Source organism: Pinus tabuliformis, chromosome 9, assembly GCF_031772625.1.
Source record: "Pinus tabuliformis cultivar Carrire ecotype Pingquan chromosome 9, CPIR1, whole genome shotgun sequence".
Lineage (NCBI taxonomy): Eukaryota > Viridiplantae > Streptophyta > Pinopsida > Pinales > Pinaceae > Pinus > Pinus tabuliformis.
Genome location: NC_142307.1, coordinates 694,840,413 through 694,863,060, shown reverse-complemented (window position 1 = coordinate 694,863,060; position 22,648 = coordinate 694,840,413).

Here is a 22,648-nt window from a genome sequence, read left to right as displayed (position 1 = left end):
TGGCTGCCCTAAGGACATCTCCAAAGAAAAAAGGGAAGCAAAAAAGGGATCCTTCCATGTACTTTAAGGCAAGAAGGAGCATGTGGATAAAAGCTAGCAGACCCTAGCCACAGTCAAAGGAGCCAATTACAATTGAAGACACCACAGCTAAACAAAAGGAAGAGTCTCCTTCAAAGAGATCCATCATCTATGAATGAGGAAGCTAAACGCCTTCACCTAGAGAGAGCAAATCAAGATGATGGACTCAAAGACAGTTCTACAAGAAGCTGAGACAGTTCTACAAGAAGCTACAGGACTTTCTACAGGAAGTTCTGTATTTTTACCAGAAACATCCTGTAGAAGCCTTTCGGCAGGCCAGAATCAATTATGGAGATGGATTTGAAGCTTGAAGTCTGTTGAGGAGGCATGCAACCACTCTTTTCTTCCATCCTCCACTAGTTTCATCTCCTTTCGCCACCATTGCTGCCATCAGATTGAATATACTTGCACACTCATACCAAGGCTGAGAATTCACTAGGAAAAGGAACAGGCAGTGGGAAGAAGCAAAGAAGCATGGTTTCATGACAGAAAAGAGGACATCACTTCAGAAGCTTGGCATGAAAGGGAGGTCACCAGGGCCATCAAAGAAGAGGACATAGATTGGTTGCTCAGAGGATGAGCAACACTTTCAGTAGGGGGGTGATGATGAGCCCCAAAAATGGATAATTATTTGGGCTCATTCAACCTCCTAATTCGACTTAATCCACCATTCTCATTAGCTTATTGCATGCTTTTTATTATATTTATGCTAATAGAGTGAATTGGGTTATTCATTATGCCAACAAGTCTAATGGGTGCTTTGTGTAGCCTTTTTGGTCAACTTGGAGACAAAATTGAAGGTTTTAATGAGCACTTGGCAGCCAAATTCGTGGGAGAACAAGGGAGAGGATTTGTAGGAAGGTGTCCCCTTCATTTATGGGCCCTTACCTCAAATTCTCCACCATCAGCTCGAAGTTCAAAGGCCACCCAATCAATTAGCACAAGGGCAGCCAAGCAAGTCAAGTAGGACTGCTGTTAACTACAAGTTTTGGGCAGCCGAGTCCCTAAATTTTAGGAGGACTGTTGGGGTTCTCATTTTGTATAAATAAGAAGGCTTAGGGCCTCATTTTGGTTAGCTAGTGGTTAGTCATTTTGTAGCTGGTAGTTAGTCAATTCATAGTCTTGTTGTAGTCATTTTGTAGTTCAATTTTTAGGCAATAGATTAGTTTTGCTGTCAGCTCATTTTCAAGTTCTCCTTGTGGACAGTTTTGATGTAACTCTTCATTTCTTGACCAATAAAGATGAATCCAGCTTTGCACCAGCTCTAAATCTCTCTTAGGAGGCTGTAGCTCTTGGGGTTGGGCCCATCTCAAGTGCCCAGTACCTCCTTTGTTTACCTTTATGTGTCTTTGCTGCATTTTGAGAATAAAATCTGCTATTTTGTTTTGTTATTTAGATTGTTTTTTTGATGAGTAAAATAGTTTTTCATGCTAAGATTTAGTTGATAGGTTGTTAACAGAAAAAGCTTAAAGAAAAGGGCCAACAAACATCTGTGGTTTCACCTCTCCCTCTGTGGGATCAGGAGCTGTGACTAGGATGACTTTGCTACCCACAAAAACACTGACTCTGCTTTGCCATGCAATCATTAGTGTTTGGTTTTCATTTGCAGAAGTTGGTTACATGTTCAGATCTTTGAATGCTTCATTTCATAGTTAATATACATGGTTTCCTTGCAAATAAAGCTGCTGTCCATTCTTGTTACTGTTAGCTAGATCAGATTAGGGTAGCATAACTAGATCTTTGTTTTCTTGCATGTCTTTGTTTATTCAGTTTGAAAAACCACTTGCAGAGTACCTATTACCCTTCCTTACCTACACATACTCCATCCAACCTACCTGTTTCATCCTTCACTCAGAACCCTTACCTTACATTTACCTCATTCGCTTACTTTGCCATGATTCTCATCTTCTTGTACAACATCGTTTCATCCCTCCTTGAACAAATCTCACCATCTACGCCACTCCTCAACTCCATCCTTCAAGTCTTGAACTCCCCTACACCTCCATTTCACCTTCATACTCATTCATCCACCTTTTTCCCTCCATCCATGCTTCAAAACCCCATCCTTAAACATCCTGTAGAAAAATTGTAGAACATCCTATAGAAATCCTAAACATCCTGTAGAACCCCTGTAGACTTCATGTAGGAGCTCATAAACGCGGTTGCTTGGCAGCCAAACTTTGTGAAACTCTCTGGAAGGGTGTTAGGGACCCCTTAGGCCCTCTCTGAACCTTACCAACCATTTCCCAAGCATTTCTCCTCCTTGATCCACCTCTGCACAGTCAAAAATAGTTAAAAGCACATGCATGATAATTCCAACAACTTAAACAAAAATACAGAAAGATGTTTTCTTCAGATAGAGGTAGTGTAGACACATGTATTTTACCTTCATAGAAGTAATGGCATCTCTTTTCGTACTTTTCATTCTCTACTTTGCATCAGTAGGACTAGCTGGTAGAATTAGGGTTTGCTATGGTTTGCGTTTCTTTTTTTCTTTTAGTTTCTTTTCGCAATTAGATTAGCTTCCTTCGAGTTAGCTTTCATCCATCAATTAAAAAGCTTCTTCTAAGAGCTCATAGAAGTTTGCTTAAGCTCCTAGAGGACTTGTGCCAGCTGACCAAGTGACAGTTGCGGCAAGAGCTAGTACTTGTGCATACAACACCGTCGCTTCCAAGTTTGTTACAAACTACCGGGTTGATAAAATTAAAGAAGGGAGTTCCAAGAGTTGTAGCATTATTGCTACAATACTGGGGCCCACCAATGTTTATTATTATTATTATTATTATTATTTTCCTTGTAGTTAGTAATGAGTTCATATTCTTTGGGTGAGGTTCAGGTTTAGGTTTAGTTTTGGGTTTAAGTTTGAGTTTGTTTGAGTGAGGTATAATCTGAGTGGGTTTATAAACATGGTTAACCATGGGTAATTTCCATACTGAGAAAATTTGTGTCACAATGTGATGTTCGACCATGGTCGACAAATATTGACTATATTTGACCATGTTTCACTTTATAAAACATGGTTGACCATGCATGACCTTGGATAACCATGGTTGACCATGATTATCCATAGTTCACCATCATCGTTGATCACGATTAAAGAGACTTTAATCAATGTTGATCATGACTGAGAAATTTAATCGTGGTTGACCATTGTTGGCCATGGTTCATCATGGTTGACCATGGTTGAATGTGGTTGACCATAAATAAATTCGACCATATACATGCATGATTAACCATCGTAGATCATGGTTCATCGTAGAGACATTGATTAACCAATATGACCATGGTTGATGATGGTTGATGATGGTTGATGATGGTTTATAAACACTAAAATAAAAATTGTTGACCATGGTTGATTTTCATATTGAGAAAATCCTTGTCACTATGCGATGTTAAACCATGGTTGACCATGCCTAACCATGGTTTATTAGACAATCTTTGTCACAACGTAGAGTTCAAACATGGGTGGCCATGATTGACCATGGATGACCATGTTTGATTTTATATTTCATGGTTTTACCATGGTTTACCAAGGCTAGCCATCATTGACCATGGTTGATCATGATTATCATATTAAGACAATCTTTTCATTATGTGACATTGGACCATGGTTGAGACAATGATTGATTTTCATACTAGGACAATATTTGTCACAATAAGACATTCACCCATAATTGACCATAATTGACGTTGGTTGACCATGATTGATATTATAAAACCAAGAGAATAATAAACCCTACCCTAGGGATTAATACTAAAAACCAAAGGAATTATAAACCAAAGGGGATAAAATTAAACCCTAGGAATATGAACCCTTAGATTAATAAACCCAAGGTGTATAAACCCTAAGCTAAATATTATAAACACTAAAATAAACATGGTTGACCATGGTTGATTTTCATATTGATAAAATCCTCGTCACAATGTGACATTGGACTACGGTTACTTATGGTTGACCATTATTGATTTTCAAATGAAGAGAATATTTGTTACAATGTGACATTTGACCATGGTTGACCATGATTGATATTATAAAACCAAGGTGTATAAACCCTAAGATAGATATTATAAACCCTAAAACAAACATGGTTGACCATGGTTGATTTCCATATGAATACAATCGTATTCACAATGTGAAATTGGACCATGGGTGACCATGCTTGACCATGATTTATTTTGATATCAAGGAAATATTTTTCACAATACGATGCTGGACCATGGTTGACTATGGTTGATTTTTATATTGAGACAATATTTGTCACAATGCGACATTCGACCATGGCTGACCACTGTTGGTTATGATTCACCATGATTGGCATTATAAACTCAAAGGAATAATAAATCTAAGGATTGATATTATAAACCCAAGGGATTAATACTAAAACCCCTCAGGATTATGAACCTAAGGGAATAATATTAAAAACAAGGGCCTAAGATTATAAACCCAAGGTCTATAAATCTTAAGATAAATATTATAAACACTAAAATAAATATGGTTGATCGTGGTTGACCATGGCTGATTTTCATATTGAAACAATTCTTGTTACAATGCGACATTGGACCATGTTTGACCATGGTAAAGCATGGTTGATTCTCATATCAAGACAATATTTGTCACAATGCAACGTTCAACCATGGTTGACCATGATTGACCATGGATGAACATGTTTGATTTTATAAAGCATGGTTTACCATGGTTGATCAAGGTTGACCATGATTCACTAAACCCAAGGGACTAATATTATAAACCCAAGTTATATAAACCCTAAGATAAATATTATAAACACTAAAATAAACATGGTTGACCATGTTGATTTTCATATTGAGACAATCCTTGTCACAGTGTGACATCGGACCATGGTTGACCATGATAGATTTTGAAATCGAGAAAATAATTGTCACAATGTGATATTGGACCATGGCTAACCATGGATGGCATTATAAAGCCAAGGGAATAATAAACCCTCGGGATTAATACAAAAAACCCAAGGGATTATAAACATAAGTGATTAATATTAAACCCTAGGAATATGAACCATTAGATTAATAAATCCAAGGGATTGATATTATAAACCCAATGGATAAAAAATATAAACCCAAGGTATATAAACTCTAAGATAAATATTATAAACCCTAAAATAAACATCGTTTACCATGGTTGATTTCCACATTGAGACAACCCTTGTCACAATGCGACATTGGACCATGGTTGACCATGACTGATTTGCACATTGAGACAATCATTCTCACAATTCCATGTTGGAACATGGTTGATTTTCATATTGAGATAATCTTTGTCACAATGCGACATTCGACCATGGTTGAACATGGTTGACCATGGTTCCAAATACCACTAGATTTTCTGCTCCACTTTCAGGAACCACAAAATTGTTGCACCCATCAATAACAGTGCTACCTTGAAGCTTGTACAGAGTTTTAATTCTAACTCCCTGCATCAATACCAGTGCTCCTCGAACCATCTTGTAGGTATCTTTCTCTAACACTGTTTTTACACCTGTGTCATCCAACTTGATTACATAAATATGATTTATGGCTATTGCAGGAATATGCAGAACACACAAAAGTGTTCTAAACCTTCCATCTTGCAACTTCAACTTGAGTTTTCTGTGACCAATGATTCTAACCTTCATGTCATCCCCTAAGAAGAGATCACTACCATCATATTTCTCATACTCGTAGAACCACTCTCTATGGGGAGTGAAGTGAAAGGATGCACTTGAGTCAATCAATCATGCCTCATGATCTACATGTGTACTTGAATAAGAAGCCAGGTACACATCCCCACCTTCATCTATGGTGGTTTTTGCCTCTATAGAAGGATCATCATCAGATTCCTTTCCTTTCTCAAGAGATTTAGATTTATAGTCCCTTTTGTAGTGCCCATCCTTTCCACATTTCCAGCACACCTTTACAGGTTTTCCTGGAGATTTAGATCTCCCACTCGAGGACTTATTTTTGTTTCTATTTTGGGACTCTCCTCATACATATAAGGCATTACCATTCTGGCCCTCCATATTTTTATGTCTCATCTCCTCTAACAACAAGGATGAGACTATATCATCAAACTGCAAGGCAGTTGCATTGCTACCTATTGCAACAACCAAACTATCCCACGAATCTGGTAGAGAAGAAAACAAATTGATGCACTTATCGTCATCTGAAATCTTAATATCAATAGATAATAAGTGACTTACCACAATATTAAATGCATTCAGATGCTTTGTCGCATAGTCTCCATCTTTCATCCTTAGGTTATACAACTTTTTCCGTACAGACAATTTATTCACCAGAGACTTGGATTGGTACAAAGTCCCTAACTTGTCCCACAATGCCTTCATCAAAGCTTCCCCTGATACATTCAGCAATATTGAATCTGAGACACAAAATCGTATTCTGCTCTTTGCATTCTAATCCAACTTCATCATGTCTTTAGCTGACAATGTTGTTGGTTTAGTACCGAGATCTACCACGATCCACTAATCTTTATCCACCAGCAGATCCTCCATCTTGAGTTTCCACAACTCAAAAATCTGACCATTAAATTTCTTCATCTTTATCTTTCTACAACTCACCATCTTATTTCACCACAAGAATCGATCCCGCAGATCTCCCACTGAACAGGGTCTACCATAGGCCCGAGCAAAAACTCCTCAGTAGCAAAGGTGTCCCCTTGAAGCCAAAACAACTATGATACCAAATGTAGGTTTCAATGCCTTAAAGAAATTACCAGCATACGAATTCTAAAAACAAAAAATAAGCAATGGCGAGAGCATAAAACATAAAACAAATATACACAGAGATTTTCCTTTGGATCCCAAAAACGGGACTACCGGATTGATTTTTCATTATGTTCCTTTCAATGTTACAATACATATATATACATGTTGAAGAATCCATAAACCCCAATCCATTAACCTTGGTTTAGAACATAACCGTAGTTCGCTTGACTGGATCTACAAAATACCATGGACAGAAAACCATCATGCCCAAAACCATGTGTGAAATCCATGCACAAAACCATAGGTGGGTCTGCCCATCTAATATAGGGTCGAAGAAAAAAATTCCAGTGGTGCTGCCCTGAACCTCGTACAGGGGGGCTACCACCACCCTCCTTACCCCACAAAAGGGGGTGGATTCCCCCCTCTGTGATGCTCAGCAGTGCCTCGCACAATGTATAGGCAGGGCTACTGTCCCCCTTATGACCCCTCCCTCCAACCCCTATCCTACGCGTGGGGTATTTGTGGAAATAATATAACACAACCCAACAATATCATCCAAATGCTCAATTTGCTAACTTTATAAATGAAAAAATATATTCAAATGATGAAAAAGAAAGACAAAGAAATTAAAAGTCTATATACAAAAAAATGCAAAAAACAACAACAATTATATAGAAGTATTCACATTTTTCTCAAAGGCATGCAAAAACAATAAACCATTCAAACAATATTATACCCTCCCAATATGAACAGTAACATTAATAAACCCAAAAAATTGATAATATAAACCAAGGCATGTAAACCATACGATAAATATTACAAATTCTAAGAAAGAATAAACCAAAGGGATTAATACTAAAAACCAAAGGAATTATAAACCCAAGGGACAAATATTACAAAGTCAAGGCATATTAACCCTAGGATGCAAATGATTTTTTTCCAAGCATTCAATATGAGAATTTTAACAAAAAAACCAAAACTAATAACTGAATCATGGTAGGAAAAAACATAAACCATCAATAGCATTTCCAGCTACTCTGTGAAACCAGTGAACTAAGTTCCAGATAAAAAACCTCTAAATGATATAGACTTCAATCGATCCTCCACTTTTTTCCTTTGTGTAACATAAGCACTATTTTGCAATTTTGCATAACGCTGATAAGAAAAAGGTGGTGAAATTTGTAAACCATCAATCTATCTCACTCTCGACATAGTTGTAAATATCAAATCATTCCTCCCTCTATCTCCAATATCTACAGTGGCTCGTTGCAAATTCATCCCTTGTGACTTCTGTATAATCAAGCGCCATGCCATTTTTAAAGGCATCTGTCTAAGGTTCCCTCTAACAACACGTGTTATGGGCACAACATTAGGACAATCATTGTAAAATGTAACACCAGTGTACTTCTAAAAAATAATTGTGTCAAACTATGGAAGTTGAGGCGGATGTGTACCAGGTGAATAAAATAAATATTCTATAAAAACAACAACAACATTGACTAACCCATCTTCCACCCACAAATTACACATAACCACGAGACAACAATTTTGAATCTTTCCCACAACACTTTCCTCGTTATTCTTCCTGTATACAAGGGTTTATCCTTAATTGGAGGAAGCTGGCCAAGATCACCCACAAGAATCATGGACTTGTCGCTAAAAGGATAATATTTCTTTTTCAGAAAGGCTTCTCACAAACGTGAATTTATTTGCATAAATAACCTTGGCCCAACAAAGATAATTTCATCAATTAAAATATAATGAACATGCCTCTTTTCTTCCTCAAAAGTTGTTAGAGCTTGTCCATTTAGTGGTTTCATATCTTTAATAGGTATTTTCAAAGCAGAATGTATTTTTTTCCATGTATATTAAAAGTAGCTACACCAGTTGGAGAAAGCAATAATATTGGACTCTTTTCACCCATTGTTGAAGTTGAAAGAGCATGACAAATATAATTAATAAGATAAAATTTTCCCATTCCAACAGTTCCTTGAATAATAATTAGCAAAGGATCATCATCCCGAGCATTAACAAATGGGCGAAACACAATTTCAAATGCAACATGTTGTTTCTCTGATAAAGATGAAGGTAAGAAAATTGTCTCCCCAACAAAATTCATATTAAGAACATCAAAACACTTTGCATTTTCTATAAAATGGATTGTTTTTTCAATAATTTCATCTGACAACGATGTTTCTTACTAATTATGGTGACTATCAAAGTCCATTCTACCAATATTTTGGAGATCTGAAATCTCGACGTTGTTAGGGGGAACTATTCGAGAAAAATTTCCCCACTCTTTCGAATCTCGATCAAAATTTTCCTCATGTGAAACGGGCTCAACATCTTCTTCATTATTTTCATTTTGCAAAGGTGTTCGAACAACATGCCACACATTATATCTGAAATTCCTCTAGTTCTCATTGAATGTTTCTCTTGCGACCCCAATATCCAAAGCAATGTCGTGAAATGGCTTATACAACAACAACTCCATCTAAAAAAATGTTTTAAACTCTTCAGACTCTTCATCAGGGACCAACATAAAAATGTGGCCAAACACGAACAACAACATGGAATTCTCATGGTTTCTATTGCTCATGTCTACACCCAACATCAAAAATCCATGGCATTGTTACTTCAATAAGGCACAAATGGTCCAAAAAGTGGGGTCACATTTGATACATATCAAAAAAATTGTTGCCACATGAAATATCATTAGATTTTACTATAAGCCTCCGGTGAACTTTTTTCCCTACCTTCAAAGGGAATAATTTACAACTACAAATAACAAGAGGCAATGTTAACAACATATGGAAACTCTCTTGTGCTCGAATGTCACGATCAACAATTGTTTAAGCAAGGAACCTTCTATATGAAAACAATGCAAGAGCATTACATGGAATTCCAAAATAACTCTTGTCAACATATCATGATAACTTTCACATCTTATTTTTTCCTTTGAAACAAATTTTGCAATATATTTCAACACAGCATGTTGAGAAACAACTGGCTGACAATAAACATTTTCTTGCCACATAGTCAAACGATCTGCACTATGAACATTTAAATGATCACCATTTCGATCACGTTCATATTTTTTTTTCCTTTCTCATTGACATACAAACTTGAATCTACATGAACCTCCCATGGAGCATCGTACTAGCAACAAAGAATCAACCCCTTCGTCCTCAAACATGAATCTACACTTCATTTCATGTGTCTCTCCACTCGACTGACCAAATGCACATGATCTTCTTGAACACTACATGAAAAAAATTGTTGTGTATTTAAGAAGCATGGATCATCATTGAAAATTCTACCGATTATCACATTTCGATGATGTATATAGCACAGATTCCAAGTTGTCACATACTTGTCAAAAGACTACTTTACTTCATCGACACTCAAAGGGTTTGTTCAATCCATTCTTTCCACATCAAGAGCTCCAAGAAACCAAAGGAACCCATGGATGTGTGCAGAGCCTCTATGTTGCCACTCATATCTGACAAAAACACACATGAAATAAAGAAATATAAACATAAAACAATTCCAAAAATTCTACTAAATATTTTGAATGACATAACAAAAAAGGAACAAGAAAAAACATGTACCAAAAATAAGTCGTCCAAAGATATTTATGAAGAACAGCCTCACACAAAACACCGAATATTTGGTGCATATAATTATGAACAATATGTGGATACTGAATAACATTAAAAACTTTTCTCACATGCTCATTTTGATGACCGCATTGGCTATTCAAAGGCATTATGCTATGGAAGTCAGGACACTTTGTGTGAGCTGAAGTTAATGTAAAAAGAAAAGTAACTGGTTGATCATGTCAGTGAGCTCAAATCGACGCTTTGTCCAATAAGCCCTTGTACCCCTAAGAGATGAACCAAAATTCATCAATTTTTCAGCCAATTTATTGCTTGGAAAATCATGAATTTGTTCATGCAATTCTTGAACACTAGAAGGTGCATTCTCATATAAAACCTTCTTGAAAAAAATTATGTCATTCCCTCACTATGATGCCACATAATCATATTCAAAATAAATTACTGAAATCTAGGGTGGCTTCCAAATATTTTATCATAATATCTAAATAGGTGCAAACCATCTTCATGCATTTCAATTTTGCAAATATGTGGCTGCAACCAATCAACATCTCCAGTCAGAAACAAAGTTGGGAATACCATTTCTAGCAACCCTTCCGTATTTTAGTCATTCATAGGAGACATTCCAATATTTGGCCACTCTAATGCTTCTGTTGATCCAAATGGATCCTATAAAACCCTCTAATTCTTCAAAACGCAAAAGCTTTCACATAAGAAGAAGTGTTAGAACAATCGGATAACACTATCGGGAGGCATAAACATAAATAAGTACTTAAAAAACAGAGTATCGTCACTTTAAATCAACTTTGAATCGGATCCGTCGGATCTAGCCAATCAACGGTCCAGATCCGATTGGTAAATCACAATCGGCAGTGGCAAAGGGAGGCTATCGACGGAGACCACAAGGAATGCGCGACAACGATTAGTGGGGTCAACAAGGACTGTCGATCAAGTGCACAGATTGACAACTCAAGTTTGTTATAGACATATTTTTTCACTGCAACCCCAAACTCATATTTCCATAAACTAAGGGCTCTTTAGTCCCTAAAAGTGTTGTTTCACACCCTAAATGATCAAGGTCAACTGATTACATCATTTCCCAGAAGTTCCACCTGAAAAACTACTCAGAGCTGGCCAAAACGGGACCATACTAACTACTCCATGGTCAGGGTGCGATGCATCTCACTTTCTACACATTGGGGGTGTGATGCATACTGAAAAGGCCTTTCGTAGGGTGCGATGAGCGAGAATAAACAAATGGAAGAGACAGTTTGCTAAGTGGATGATCATAGAATCTTCCAGAAACTTCTCATATGACACTTGCCTCTCTAAATTCACCCAAGGATGATTAAGAGATCAATGAAATCTCCAAGTGGAACCAAGAACTATTAGTGGAATGACACTAATCAAAAACCTAGAGCTAACTCACACCCTTAGTAGACATCTATAAATGGATCCCTCATCTGAGAGAACTGGAGGCTAGAATTTTGTATTTTGTAAGGAAGTGTTTTTGGTTTGTTGGTGATAAGAGACATTGCATTGTTGGGAGATTTGCTTGTTCATGAGGTGAAGAGGGCTTCTACACTGGGAGGATGATGGTAGATCAGACAGCTAGGTTGTAATCCTCTCTTACATTACTATTAATAAAGTCCTTTGAGTTTTCCTCCATATAATCGTGTATTTGTGAATCTTATTGTTTATGAATGCAATTGTATGGTCAATGTGTTTCTGATTTCGCATTGTTTATGATGTTTTAGATGGAGATGCTTTGATGGTTTTCTTTTACTTGAACTCTACAAGTACTCTTTGAAGCGGGACAAGTAGGAAAGGAGTAGCAAATTCTATCAAGGAAAATAGAAATCAAGCTAGGATCAAAGCGGAAGATCTAGGTTAGTCCTCTTTTCTTCCCTGTCATCTATCACACTTAAAGGAACTCTTGAAAAGCTTTTATTGTTTGTTTCTAAGGTAGATACCCATATTAGTGGGACTAGCAGTTCAAATCGACACTAGTTTTCCCTGAAACAAAATGGCGACTCCACTGGGGACTGAATAGTTTGTTTTGTTTTTTTTTATTGTTTGCTTTATAAAGTACAGACGAAGCTCGAAGTTAGCCAACTAGCCTTCGAAACGCCTTTGCTATGCCATTGCGAAGTAGATGAATGTTGCTTCAGTCAATCTCCGGGTTGGTTTATGAACTAAACATCTGACTTACAAAGCATTCTAAGTGCCCTGATGGTAGCTCAGAACATCATCAGATCTTACCCTTATGCTTTTTTTTTACTGTCCATTATTACTCAGCCTAAATCACTGAACTTAGCTACAAATTTTGAGAAAAGACCAAGCTCAGTTTCGTTCCCTGGTGCATCGCATTGTCTGTAACTATGCAACCTGGATGCATCACACATCCCGTGTGTTGCAGGTGAGATGCATCCCTGTTTCCCTATGTTGCAGGTGTGATGATTGAGTGATATTGTTTTCTTCTCTGAAAGTTTGGTTTTGTCTCCTTGTTTTCAGCTTTATTCAGTAGTTTTGATGTTCATGATCAATACCTTCTTGCTAAAACTTTCTTCCTTCACATTTTTCAGCCTCCATCAGTTAGGAATTGTAAATGTTTTTGAGTATTTGTCAATCATTTATAGTGTTCCTTTGTTGAAAGTATACTAATTGAACTATCATTTTTTATGCAAGTGTCGTAATTGTCATTCTGAATCAAAGAAGAGTGTTGTAAAGTCTTCCTCTTCTAGATAGTTGATTGTAATTTTGTCATTGTACTTGTTTTGAGTTATTAGTACTTGAAGTGTCGAAAAACAATTTTCAATTCGAAATCGAAAAGTGTCGTCTTAGTCTTCCTTTCATTTTGAAAAGAAATTGTTAGAAATGTCGCTTTGAAAGAAAATAGTTCACATCTGTAATTAGCTTTCCTTTTTTGGCATTCACACATTAAGGAAGAAGAAAACAAATACATGCATGTGCATTTGCATTTTGACTACATGCGGAATTTGATTTAGGAAAGTGCTTTTAGTGTGTGCTCTATGCTCTCTGCTGAAAGAAAATCATTATCTTCTTTCCTTTATTAGCTAGGATTTCATTGCTAAAAGAACATAAATGATTGTTTATCATTTTAGATTGCATATTTAGGAATTTCACATCTACATCACATGGTGAACGTTGAAAGACAAACTTCTAAGCAAGATCAACTCTAAAATAAACCTCAATGAACATAAAAACGCTTTGGAGCCTAACGCAACACATGTAGAAGTCTAGGCTAGAGACGTGTTCCGCCGTCGTAAAACCTGGTAACTATCATTTTCATCGAAGGTTGGGTAATTCCTCCTCTTTGATACGACAAGTGCCAGTACAGACTTGTGCTCCTCGTACCGTCGAGTTTGTATTGGGAGACCATAATAGGCTAATATCCTTTATCCTTAGGAAGCCGTGTTTATTGCCCTATCGATTACAATGCACTGAACACAACATTCGGTAAGATTGACTGCCGTACATAAGTCCTTGGTAATTTCTCTACATTTATCACCAAGGTGTATTTTGCAGTTTTGTGATTGGTTTGGTAATCCGTCTGTCTAGATTTCCAGAGTAGTCACTTTCGTTCCTTTTCGACTCCTTAAAAGAAAAGGTCCATCTGAGCACTTGTCACTTCAGGCTCATTAAAAATTGAAGGCAACTAGAGTAACCTTTAGCTTTTTCTCGACTCTTAAAAATTGAAAAAGCAAGTTGCGTCAAAGTGTCTTAAAATTCATTTAAATCGGAATAACATTTTTCCCCTTTAATTTTTCAGTTGATCAAGTAATCCGTAATCGTGGAAGAAAGTCAATAAAACCCCCATCATTCACAGAGACTAGTGAGTCAACCGTCTTTAACCCTGGAAACAAAAACATCCCAGAAAAAACGGTCTCGTTTAGCTGAGTCCAATTCACCTGATTTATTTGAAACTTGTGTTTCAACATCGTCAGAGACTATAGTTACTCCAATTATCTCTGGTACATCTTCCTCTACAGAAAAAGTTCCGAAATTATAAGAGGACATTATAACTGATCCTAGTGTAATAGTAGAAACCTCTATTCCTGAAGCAACTCCACCTAGGATTGATCCAGAAACTGAAGTTCAGTTGCCTGAACATCTGGAAGTTGAGTTCTAGAATTCAAAAGGTGTCCACCCTCCAGTATCTGTTACTGTAGAAGCTACAATTTCTTTGGATCCGGAAATATTTTACGGACCTGATGGTCTACCTCTTCAACCTGGATTGATTGCCATAGAAGAGATAGTAGAGGATCTCCCACCCAGTACTCCAGTGCATTTTGGAATTGGGATCCACCTACATCCTTCTATTATAGAAGTTAGTCCTTGCAATCATCCTTCATCACAAGTTCCTATCGAATCTCTAGGAAATCTTTTGGATAGAATAAATATGTATGAAAAACCATCAACATATAGGACTGTGTCAACTGACAAAGCTGCGGCGGAGCTTCCTGTTGCCATTCCTACAATGTTTGCTAGTATACCATCTGTCCCGACTAGTTATCAACAACAAGTCAGAGTCCACTTAGGGACTATTTCGTCGACATGGTTTGCTCCTATTTCTTCATCCAGAATCTCATCTGGTATTTCTTAGGTTGAAACTCAACAAGTTGATCCAATGTGTCTTCAAAGGCCAATCTACCCTTTAAGCACTGGAATGCCACCATATGGGGGTCAGTATGCCTTTTCATTGTTCCCTCCTGGAGAACAACCATATGGGAGTTTACAACAAAATTCAGGTCAAACTGGAATTACATCCAATGGTTGGGTACCAATACTGCCTCTACAAGCAAGGGTTGTATATTCAATGCAACAAATCCAACCTATGTCGAATATTCCCACTACACCTACTATTGTGACTATATCACACGTACAAATGCTATCTGTTGTATGTCAACCTCAAGTCTCTCAGGTTGCAATACAATAGCCTCTTGTCTCCGCAATTCAATCACAACCTCAGGTTAGTGCTTCCTTACCTTGAACGACTCAGGCTCAAACAAGTACTTTCACTCCGCATCTTGGTCAATCATCAAGTATTGGACAATAGAAAATGGTCCAACAACCATGGCTGGTGCAATATCAATAACCGCAATTCCAGCAATCATACTAAGGACCTGAGCAACAAGGCTTTGTAAATAATGGGAAACTGCATTTCCAAAATGGTTATCAACATCCATACTATAATGGTTATGCCCATCAACCTTATCAAAGTTACTAGCATCAAATACATTATGTTGGTATGCAAAGAACTACTACTCAGGCAATTCCATCTTATCTTGGGTATGCTTCACCTAACCTGAATCAACAGTTACCTTTTGTAGATACTCTAGAATTAACAGATCTAAACCGGATGACTAATGATTCGATTGCTTATGTCCCTTGGTGTCCAGCGATTCCTCATAAAATTCCCTCTAATATTCTGAAATTCAATGGAAATCCAGGTGAAGATCCATCAAATGATGTAATGATATTCCATTTGTGGTGTTCATCCAACACCCTTAATGATGATTTGATTAGGCTTCGCCTTTTTCAATGAACGCTAACTGGTCTAGCAACAAAATGGTATATTAAATTTCCTAGAGCTTCATTTGATAACTTCAGCACCCTTGTGACTACCTTTTTAACCCATTTTCAGTTACCCATAAGGTACGAAACAGGGACAAAACTCATTACCAACTTTAATCAGGCAACAACCACTCACATATCTGATCATATTCATGAGTGGCAGCGTCATCGAAGAATGGTAAAGATGTACGTTCCTGATCAGCTTTTAGCTGAATGGTTTATAAAGTCATTATTACCCTCTATTACAGAGGATGTGGCTAAGGGAGGAGTTGTCACTGAAGAGCAAGTCATTGCTCATGCACAATATTTATACTTGATCTATACTCAGTCTGGCACGTTCTATGACAAAATTCCTGATGCTCCTAGACTAGAATTTTCTATTCCTCCCTCTCCTAAATCAAACAAAGACACTCATGTCGGTGATGGCATGATATGTACGACAAGCACAAAAGCCGCAAAGGCTACATATAAAAACACCCTTACGATTGCTAGTCAAAAAGTAGATGAAGAACCTCTTGCCTCGGAGGTTAATGCCGTGTCAACCAAAAAAGGAAAAAATCCTAAGAAATTAAGGGGCAAGAAGAACGGGACAAACAAAAAGAAGAAATAGGAGGATTCAACTCCTGAGAAATCTTCTAGAAACCATACTAGAAAGAAGAAACCTAATCAGCCATGTTTCATATGTGATGAGGACCATTACAAAAAAGATTTTCCACATCGAGCTGAAGTCACGAAGTTCTTCAAAAAGACTTCAAATACCTCAACATTATTGACTGATCTGTTTCCAAATCCAGAAACTAATCTGGTTGCTAGTGATCGTGCTTCCCCATCCCAAGTGATTATGATATCCATCTCAAAATAGCAAAATGATGCTTTGATATCTATAAGGAATAAAGATTATGGAAATCCACAATCATCGAATGAGAAGGCTACAGATCTACCCAGCAGTTTGACAACAACTTCGTCATAAGTTGTTCCACCAATCATTCCTGAATTAACAATAAAACGACCCAAGGGAGTAGCACACAAATGAACATTTAATCCTGGTGCTCGAGAAACACAAAATTATAATATAGTGGAAGATTTGGCCCAATCACCATCCGTTATGTCGACACTTGAAGTACTGCAAAATTTCCCCTCCCAAAAACAGTCTTTGTTATCAGCGATAGGTGGGATTGATCCAACGGATTCCAATTTAGTGGCCTTTAATCATAAAGGATATGAACCTCAGTTACCAGCACAACTTGCTTTCCTCATACAGGTAAAAGCCCTCAACAAAACTATTCATCGAACAATCATTGATGATGGAGAATCTACCTATATTATGTCAATGACTTGCTGGAAAACATTAGCCTCTCCACCTTTGTCACAATCATCAACAACATTAAAAGTGTTTGATGGAAGGACATACACACCATATGGGATATTAAGTAACTTGCAAATCGAACTGGGGGGCAAGACAGTAGAAATTGAGGTCAAGGTCATTGATGGAAACCTTGACTACAACATCCTACTAGGAAGACCCTGGATTTATCCTATGGCCGCCATTGTGTCAACATATTTTAGAAAGATTGCATTTCCCTTCCAAGGTGGAATTACAATCATTGACCAACTAACCTTCTTACCCAACAGTTCACAAGCTACTGGAAGCATTCCGTCGATCCATGGAAGTTCTCAATTGCTTCAACATGTTAGAGTAGGTCTCCTAAAAGACTCATCCTTAATTGGTACTTTTGCCCTCCTGCTTCCAGGTAATATAGCAGAAGTGGCCACAATGGAAACCTATCATATGATATCTTCTACATCATCAAAGATTAATAAGGACTCTGACCATTTTGATAGTGTCAATCACAGTGAGGTTTTCATAGTTAAAAATCCAACTGGCATGACTCAATAAGTGATGTTGTACAATATGTACTAGGGGCATTAGAACCAGATCTTTCCTTCATGACCCCTTATGAGTTGTTATCAAAGGTCGCCAGAGGATAGTTCGTTGACTGGTGTCAACATAGTTAAAAAATGAAACCAAGGATCTGAGCAGAATTCCTTGTCTTGTGTCAAGCTCATTAAAAAATGAAGCAAGGCTGAGCAAAGTCCCAAGTCGCGTTTTTCACTTGATCTTGTAAAGGAACCTTCATTCCATCCACCTAATTATTGTGAGTAATCTAGTGAATATAACAAAGCTTAGGGGGCATGCACCCTTGTCTATTTTGCGGACAAACCCAGCTGTAGAGATAAGTTTCCCTGTAAGTTATGTGATCGCTCCGAGTGACCTTTCACCTTTGCCTATTTGGCGGAAAAAGTGCAGGAAGTGTTTCGTCTAAGTATTGATAGAAAATCATCCTGCTTAACCATAGTAAGTTTCCATACAGTTACTAAAGACTTTTTTTTATGCTGGGGGCATGCAAATCTTTTTATACAAGTAAAAAGGACCAATTTCATTTTTTAGATTTTTAGCATTTTTAGCTTTCTAGCTTTATAGTTTGGTCGATCCTAGCTTACATAAAGATGAAAAATAGCAATGTTCCCGCAAGGTTCAAGCTCATTAAAAAATGAAACCACCTTTGGTAAATTACCTTTTTGATCGCTTTGCTATCAACCCTCTTTGAACCCTGGTTGTGTTCCTACCATCACCTCCATTCATTTGGCTGACCATATGCTTCCACTTGATTGTCTACCCTTTTGAGGAACATCTGCGACGAGTGATTCTGATTTCCACCCTCTTCACACTGCCATGTTTTGAGAAGTTCCAAACTTATCTGGAACCGGTTGCTACTCAAAAATACCACTCGTTCCTCAAAACGTAGTCCCTTTTAAACTCGTTTTAGACTCGTTAAATATAAAAATATTTTCGAGCCATTGGCCTTTCCAGCTCAATAAAGTAAAGGGAATGCCATCCCTCTCATATCTTTTAATCTTTTTGAACTTGAGGTATTATTAAACAAAAATATCGAGCGCTTGTCTTTGTCAGCTCATTAAAGCTATCGAAAAGACATCCCTTTCATATTATTTTATACTTTTTTGGACTTAAGGGATTATGCCATGAAAAAGGACTATTGGAGTCTCCTTTTCATCCCTTTTCAAACTCTCTAAACATGAAAAGGACCGAGTTATCTTTGTCTTTAAACTCGTTAAAACAATAGCGACAAACTTGTCCACCCAGACAAGAACGAGTCCCACTGACGCTAGGCTCGCTAAACACAAAGCGACATGTTTGCCCAAAGGGTAAATTATAGACCAAGCATATGTTATCCTCCTCAAGCTTGTCAAAAATAAAGAGGTACCGGTCAGCAATGACTAGGGAAAAATGGGAAGAAAACTTGAAGAACTTTATCGGTAGCAGGTTGCTCTTGAACATGAGACTTTCACTCCATCACTGTGATTAAGTTGGGTTGGGTTTTTCCGTTCACCATCACCATTGGTCCACCATACCATCCATGGGGTTAATGCTACCAGCCCATATCAGTGTCGCCGACATGTTCAAGAGAATTCATTCAGAGAATTCACCATCCAGCAAATGCCTCATCCACTGCAATACCTCCACCCTTCATTTTTCATGACCGCCATTCTTGAACCTTATATCATCAGATCGTTTTCACCTCCACAAAAATCATTTGCTCCGTTTCACGTCGTAGATGTGGGATACATCAAGGCCCTCTTACAATAGGTCACTTCTTGTCGGCATCAGCTCATTATCCAAGAAGTTGACTTAGAAACAACCCTTTTAGTACTTTGAAGCTTGCATGCCTCAAAGGCAAGTTTCTCACTTCCGGCGATAGGTTTACATCAATGACCTTCGACCAAAAATTTTTCGTGGTATTCAACATCATCTCATATATTCACACCATGTGAATTGTACTGTAGTACCTTGAGGGTCATCATCATTATCGGTGACTCCTCTCGCTTATATTAACAGCTTACATTATTGGTTGGTAATCAGGCAACGTCTTTCCATGTTTGACTTCAGAACATCTTTTCACATGGATCGACTTGTATATCGGGCGAAGATTGAATGAGTTTTGAAGACCCCAAATCTAGTTTCATCCATCTAGGCTATGATATATTCAGGAAAATAAAGACATCAATTGTACATAGAAGCTACACATATAGTCATCTAAGCCAGGGAAGATGACTCTTCATGCGAAGAATCACCAGTCTGCAACAGTAGATGATGATTTGTCTTATGTACATGAAAATGAATTTATAAAGTTGAGCATGGGAATGCCCGCCTCAGCTAGATCATCAAAATAGTGTGATGATGATGTATTGTATTATATCTTATATAGGTCACCTTCCAGTACGAATACCTCGGATCCTCATGATAAAGCATTTCACCCGACATCGGAAGATTTACGACCTCATGCTTTAGGGGGCAGCTGTTATAGACATATTTGGGCACTGCAACCCCAAACTCATATGTCCATAAACTAAGGGCTCTTTATTCCCAATAAGTGTTGTTTCACACCCTAAAGGATCATGGTAGACTGATTACATCATTTCCCAGAAGCTCCACCTGAAAAACTACTCAGAACTGGCCAAAACGGGACCATACTAACTACTCCATGGTCAAGGTGCGATGCATCCCACTTTCTACACACGGGAGGTGTGATGCATACTGAAAAGGCCTTCTGTAGGGTGTGGTGAGCAAGAATAGACACATGGTAGAGACAGTTTGCTAACCAGATGATCATGGAATCTTCCAGAAACTTCTCAAATGACACTTGCCTCTCTGATTTCGCCTAGGGATGAGTAAGAGATCAATGAAATCTCCAAGTGGAACCAAGAACTATTAGTGGAATGACACTAATAAAAAAGCCATAGCTGACTCACACCCTTGCAAGACATCTATAAATGGATCCCTCATTTGAGAGATCTGGAGGCTGGAATTTTATATTTTGTAAGGAAGTTATGTTGTTTTGTTGGTGAGAAGAGACATTGCATTGTTAGGTGATTTGATTTTTCATGAGGTGAAGAGGGATTCTACACTGGGAGGATGATACTGGATCAAATAGTTGGGTTGTAATCCTCTCTTACATTACTATTAATAAAGTTCTTTGATTTTTCTTCCATATAATCGTGTATTTGTGAAACTTATTGTTTATGAATGAAATTGTATCGTCAATGTGTTTCTGATTCTGCATTGTTTATGATGTTTTAGATGGAGATGCTTTGATGATTTTTTGTTACTTTGACTCCACAGGTACTCTTTGAAGCGGGACAAGTAGGAGAGGAGTAGCAAATTCTATCAAGGAAAAGAGAAATCAAGCTAGGATCAAAACAGAAGATCTAGGTTGGTTCTCTTTTCTTCCCTCTCATCTATCACACTTAAAGGAACTCTTGAAAATATTTCATTGTTTGTTTCTAAGATAGCTACCCATATTAATGGGACTAGCAGTTCGAATCGACACTAGTTTTCCCTGAAACAAAGTTGCATCACAGTATCGCTATCGGAAAATTCAAAGGAACGCTTACACCAGCCCAGGGTATGTGCGATATGCGATTGCGATCAATCACATCGCAATATCATGTCAGCACATTTCAATGGAGCGGGGCCGATAATAATGATGACAATGATAGCCGGACCCAATAAAACTATGGACGATATTTGATAATATTTCAAGTCCAGAAACAATGCTTTTTCAACATAAATCGCATTTTTGTTAAACAAACGAAATACAAGGGATACAGCACCAATACGATATTACAGACCCGAAGGGGTTTATTTATGTTGTTGAATACTATTTCAAGTTCGATATGAGCGATATTTCACATTTTGATGTATTTTTTTATATAAAAGGGAAATCACAAAACATGCAGGATTTTTGGAGCACCAAAGGTGGTAAATGGTTTGGGCCGAGCTCCACCCAATCCCACACACCGACTGCCACGTGTCTGGGCTAAGAAAATAGAAAACCACCCTCATCGAGCGGTTAATCCCCATACGAAAGAGCCGCCCGAAATGGATCTCAACTGTTGGATCAAGACCTGTCAGATCAATGGTGGAGATGTGGTAAGCGGCATAAAGGCGAACCCGAGAGGAGTTTTAAGGCGAAACTTATAATATTTCAAATCCGATGAACAGTTATTTGGTAGATTTTCCCTTTTTTTGTAGTGTTTCTCTGTGTAAACAAAAAATGACCAATTTTGGGATTTCAAAAGCTTGATGACCCATTCCATTACAGAACAGGTGGCCACCATCCCTGAAAGTGTTTAGCACTGATTGCTAATGCTCAGAAAGGGATCTGAATGGATAAAGGTCGGGAAGCTAGAGAGCCCGAGAAGGTGAAATGAAGAGAGAACGTCGATTGGCTTCGAAGCCATAGACATAGAGCAAACAAAGACAAGCAGTCCTGAGACAGAGTAACAGAGACAAAGAGTCAGTGAGGAGAGTCTGTGTACTCAGAAGAAACTTGGGGGATTCAAGTAAAGCCTTATTGTTTTGTATCTATTGTGTGAGGCTCAAATTGAGCTCACTGTTGTAAAACTCTATTTTGAAGACATAATAAAGAGGTCACCACTGACGGCTGGACCAGGAGATGTAGCCCAAGAGTGTTGTGTGAACTCCTTATTAAACTTGTTGTGTTTAAGTGTGTTGTCTATTATGTTTCTTTTACT